This window comes from Nomia melanderi, chromosome 2, assembly GCF_051020985.1.
Source record: "Nomia melanderi isolate GNS246 chromosome 2, iyNomMela1, whole genome shotgun sequence".
NCBI classification, from domain to species: Eukaryota; Metazoa; Arthropoda; class Insecta; order Hymenoptera; family Halictidae; genus Nomia; species Nomia melanderi.
Window position 1 is genome coordinate 21,708,626 of NC_135000.1, and position 6,018 is coordinate 21,714,643.

Below are 6,018 nucleotides of genomic sequence, written 5' to 3' on the forward strand. Positions count from 1 at the left end.
TCACAATATTGTAGAGAAGAGAGAGAGAGAGAGTATCCTGTAAATATACTGTCTTATAAGTGTAACTTTTAACACTAAAACTACGGATCAGTCAAACTGACTTTTCCAAATTTTTCTATAGAAACTTTAAGCATCCCTAACTAATATACTTAGTAACTCTAAGTATTAGGTATCTAAATCAATTTCTTTAGTAATTTCTCAGAGAAGCATCTGTTATTCTGTTAGTAATTGGGAAAGAAAAATTTAGGAATAGGTCAATTTGAGCAGTTTGGTAATTCTACTGTTAACGTAGTTACGACGTTTTTAATTTAAAACATTCTCCTTCATCATTTATAAATTGTCTATCTATACATTATAACTACATTCAAAAAAGTTTTGTTTATCTTTATTTAAGAAAAAAAGGAATATAAAAAGTTGTATTATCTAAGTAATTATTTAAAATCTCTACCTAACCAAGACCAACAAAATTGAGCAATTTTTCTTGCAGGGCAAACGGACTCTCGCGTCACATGCACCTTTTTCCCGTTCCTCTTTGCGCGGTATGCACCATCGCGACTCCGTCCGGGGTCCTTCTTTATTATCTATCTGTTCTTAATCAAGACAGAGATATAGAGAGGCAAGGACTCCGGAGAGTCTCGTGTACCAGCCGGCGAGGACGCCTGCGCGCTACTTTTATTGATCAAACTGAACGAACATTCAGTCTGATTCGAACCATCGAACCAGATGGATCCAGCAAACTGAAATACGATTAGGTATCTGCGACGATACGCGTCAACCGCCACCGTTCGCCGTTTTTACCAGCCGCTCGCCGCCGCTGCTCTGCGACCTTCGCGTTTCGCGATGCGGCACTCGCGTTACACGTTGAAACACTAGAAATAATTTCGTAATAAATGTAATATAGAATTACAGTAGGATTTCGATTAACAGGTTGACTGCCACTGCGGCCACCGATGACTGCATGTTCCAAGTTACGAGAAAATAATTATTTATATCAGATTTAGAAAATTCTGTTGAATGATGTTATCTCAAGTTTCTACAGATGCATCATACTACAGAAATGGAGTCCATAATTTTCCATCACGCTGGGAAGAGGTCATTAGTAGCGATGAAAATTATATTATCCGATAAGCATGTTATTTTCATTTGACTCAGAAACGGACAGAACTTTGCGGTGGAGCTAACTTGTAAGGTAACTGATGTTGAGTAAAACTGTTCAGTAGTGTGAACAACGAGATAATAGTGTAACGTAAGAATTTTCATGTCGAATAATTAATAATTCTTCCTTTTTATCTTTGCTGCAAACAGGATAAGTGATACTTGCTTTTCCGTGGCAACGTGTTAACTGAGTCGCTATTTCTTGTTATATGGATTGTTCAAAGTGTTCGTTGAATTGAAACTCAATAATTTGGAGTTTTATATTGTACCTCGGAATATGTACGACCGAGTTTTACAAATATATTTTGAAACATTTCTTCGTGAGTCTCGAGTAAATCGGGTAATCGGAGCTCTACCGTACTTATCTAGCAGTAGCATCGTTTGGGACCAGCAACGCTCGTTCCTTTGCTGTTTTCTTTTGTTGATATCTGTACTGATATCTCACGGTGATATTTAGTTCAAGAGAATTCACGTTTTTAGGAACTGATTAATGAAAACAGAAATCAGATAAAGAATTATTATCTCGATGAAGATCCTTGTAGGATAGGAAAACAATTACACCCTTGGTATAACAGCTTACTTTTAAACACCAAGATTTTATATTTTGTGTGAACGAAGACAAATTAATGTTATGTATGTTGTTCAAAATTAAAATTTGACATTTAGAAAATCAATGACACATCTTAGCTATATTGTTTTAAATATTTTGTAAATAAGATATATTGTTTTCAATAAAATTATACGATTCTACATTTAGGATATTCCGATTAAATATTGTGACTGTGGAATCTGATATTAAAACATACGACAATAGTGAATACCTGAAGTCTAAGTTCAATTTTGTAAAAATTTGTGTTTTAGTGAATTGCAGAAGAATTCAGTAAAATTTGCTATAAACAAAAGTATAGTAATGTTAATACGAACTAATGGATTCTTATGGAGAGAGTTCCACGATATTAACGTAGAGATAACCTCGATTCCACTCTTTTCGACCTTCCAATTCTACTACGAAGAAATGCTCTTTCTTTTAAGGTAGAATGAACACACTTCCTTTTCCTAGAAGACTTTCTTAATCAATGCATTCATCGTTTCAATGGAAACTCTCCCGAGAACGGAATACCAGTCTTTGAATGTCATTTGTATAAATCTCCAAAAGCTTAGATCCAATGAATTCTAAGAAGCCATTTTCCACGGTATTTTATTCTTAAGAAGCAGTTCTCGTAGACATTGTCTACGTAACGCCGAAACGTAGACAACTTCCACGCGAATCCCATGGAATCACACTATAACAATCCACACTATCGCAATGTCCCATATTTTTCAACAACATTCCCAAGCTTCGCGAGCAGAATCGGTCAGTCCCAGCCAGACGTAAATTTCATTTTTCATTTAAATTCAGCAAACCCCGTTCCACCTGTTTCTTCTAATATTCCCTGCAACAATTCCATCACGAAAGTTATACCAGGAATTTCAATGCACCCCGTGCAAACAGAAATCAAAATCTATACAACTTCCCGTCTTCACGAGTATTTTCACAGAAACCGAAGTCAACGAATTAATGAAACAAAAGTGCCATTAATCTCTCGACATTTCTGCATTAGCATCCATGCCGCGTGTGCACGATTAAACACGCGGACATCGTCGCGCCGCTGCGAAACACGCGAAATAAGTCACGGCAGAATTTAATCGGTCCCGAGAGGTCAATTTACAAGCAGCTAGCTGGAAATTACAACATATTTGCTCCGGCCCCGATGCCCCTTTCAATTAGCAACGAAACGTTTGTTGATCAACACACTCCGATATTACAACGAATTTACGCGCGTCTGCTTAAAGGACGTACGGCCGCTGATGCGATTTGCGCGCGGCCGCAGCCGTTCCGCGGGCTGCAGCTGTGTCGTCAGCCCGTTTCCACTGAAATTCCCGGTTCCGTGTAATCGTCGTTCGGACCGCACCGGTAATCGCGCCGTTATAATTATCCGATTCGATCGATGCGCAGCCGGAGAAACAGGAACGGCATTGGAGATGCCAGGGGATAATATCGAGCCCGGCCGAGGAAATTCGAGGTAATGAATCGCGGGATGCCTGCAGAAATGGAATTTCGAATATTCCACTACCGCTCGTCGCAAACTATTCGACAATTTGCATGCGGCTTACGGAACTCTACCGTCGACCTTCCTTCGCGTCGATACATCTGCACCGATGAAATACAGCCTAATTAATAATCAAAGAAACTTCCTTTACAACTCTAAAAGCTCAGAATAAAATACATTTCATCGTTGACGAATTTTTCTTATTTAAATGGTTAACGTGTAGAATTAAGTATGAAGATTTTAATGTAATGATTATAACGCTATAAATAATGAGGATAATGTAATAATATGGTAATGTTGAATAATTATTGATTAATAGCCTAGTTAGCAGTAGAACTGCTAGATTCATCGAGCCATTGGAATCGGTTATTTATAATTTCATATGAAATTTAACGAAACGTATTTCGAAGTTAACGGCGCCCTTCGGTAATAACTTTTTCCAAACATTCATCAAACACCGGCGACGCGCCCGGAGAAATGAATCACTGGTGAAATGGTAATTCGAACGTGTCCTATCAGCGTGAAATCTTACTCGACGGAAATTTCACGGCCGCCTGCTCCCCTCGCCATTCGACGCAACCATAAATCAGCGTTGCGTTTAACCCGGCAACTTCCGCGACGGTCTTACCGGAGGAATTAATACATATTAACGATGCGGTATTTTGTAATAAACGTTGCGGGCGCATGGACGAAGATCGAGCTTCGTCGGAAGTGACTTTCGTTCGAGGGAGAGATTCAACGGAGGAACAAAAGAATAAAGTTGAGAGCGATAATCAACGGAATTGTCTGCGAATAATGGCAATTCTGCGCGTCGAACCTGAAGAAGATTTCTTTTGTTCGGGCAGAGTCTCGAGTCGCGAAATTACGATTGTAGAACGGAAATATCGCCCGGCGAACTTGGCACAATGAGACGTTAATGATCGTTGTAAAGGATCCTATGTTTACGTCGTTTACGTTAACGATATTTATTTCCACCCACCGCCGCCCCTTCGCGGAGGGGTTGCCGCGTGAATGGAAACTAAGCAACAGATTGCTTTCCCCGTAGTTCTGACGCAACGGTTCCAGAAAGTCTACCCGTGGCTGCCGCGTTTCATTCAAACAGGCAATCGAGTTTACATCCGACAACTTCCGGTGACGTTCGTTAACGTGCAATCTCCTCTTTCGCGACGAGCCACCCCTGCATGGAGAGTGCTCGAGACTGCTACCCCCACGGAGAGTATCATCTTTAAACAGAAATTGCCGTTGTAGATTGTCTACTGGAACAACCGCGCTGCTCGATGGGTAGACAATCGATAGATAAAAGTTACGGCGGCTGTATCTTCAGCGAGTTATGATATTTTAGATATTTTCTTGGAAAAAATAGAGATGACTAGGTTAAGGACTTTTATTCAAATTCAAGTTTTTAAGAATTATTATTATAAATAGAATTGGCGATGGCAGTCATCTATAGATTCGACTGGATAAAACTATAATCAATTAGAAGAAAGATGGATCTCCATCTTCGTTCTTCATTATAAAATTAACAATTATGATTGCAATAGTAATTAGAAGAATATAATTACGATAGAAGACGATGTTTCTTAAAGAATATCGTGAAAGGCAATATACTTTGGATGTTTATTTATATTTCTTCGCATCATGTGCATTCTGTGCAACTTTGCACTTCCAAATTTCTCATAAGTCCATTAAAATCCGATGTCTACATGTGACATGTATGTTTTAATATTTCTTTATTATTAAATTTAATATTTTGTTTAAGAGTATTAGCAACAGTACCTGAAACTTTTGGCTAATAACGTCGAGTCAAGTTCGATGAAAGAGAAATATTCGAAAGAATAAATACAGATTGAGTTTAATAAATGTGAATATTATTCAGTTCGCGTCAATCGGAGGAAAATAGTATTTTGCTTTTATGAATGCTTAATGGCCACGGCGAAGTTACTCGTACAGTGAATATTTAATTTCCATTCCCGCTGGGACATTATTATCAATGAAGTAACTTTCGCTGAAGTCTAGTCACGAATCAAATCATAAAGGCACGGATTTAATAATATGCGTAATTCTCCTTCGGTAGAATGCACCAGTTTTATAAAAGACAAGAGCGGAAGATCAAGTACACAATAACTCGTATTTCGTAAGCTATATTAATGGCAGAAAAAAATGATATTAAAAAGAGTATGGAATATTTCATATTAGGACAGGAAGTGATTGGAATAGAAGGATAAATTTACTGTTTCATATTGTGTATTCGTAAGATTATTTCTGTCAGTCGTGAGCGATGGGTATTCAATACCGTTATTTCAATAGACAGTGTAACGGGTCCGAAGTGGATTTAATTTTAATTCAATTAAAAAAGCGGTAAATCGCGCGAGTCAATGAATCTTCTGCTCTCTATTAACTCGAAAGGTTATCATTTAACCGTACACTCGTTTCGACGAAATTAAATTCTCGCTAATCGAGCCATTCCTCCAATTAACATCAGACGAAACAGTATTATAAATCACGAAATGTTTATTTAATCACAGGTGCAGATTCGCAAACAAAACTAATAAAAGTATATTTCTGTCAGGATACGTCCGATATGACCTCATTCTTTAGATATTAACTTAATTAGTTGACTTCCCAGCAATTTATTTCAGATATCGGTTTATCGTTCATCCGCAAAACTCGAAGATCGCTAATCAGATAACACACGACGAGACGTAACTTGATATACAGATCATTACAGAAAACTTTCGCCAAGACAGATGAGCGTACACTAGAATCCAGAAGC

General features: G+C 38.1%; 1 protein-coding gene across 1 annotated transcript in view; it reads right to left on the reverse strand.

The window, feature by feature from the left end:
* The window catches only part of Ktl (BTB/POZ domain-containing protein Ktl), a 72,994-nt gene that overhangs the window by 57,156 nt on the left and 9,820 nt on the right, over window positions 1-6,018 (reverse strand). The window lies entirely within an intron of this gene.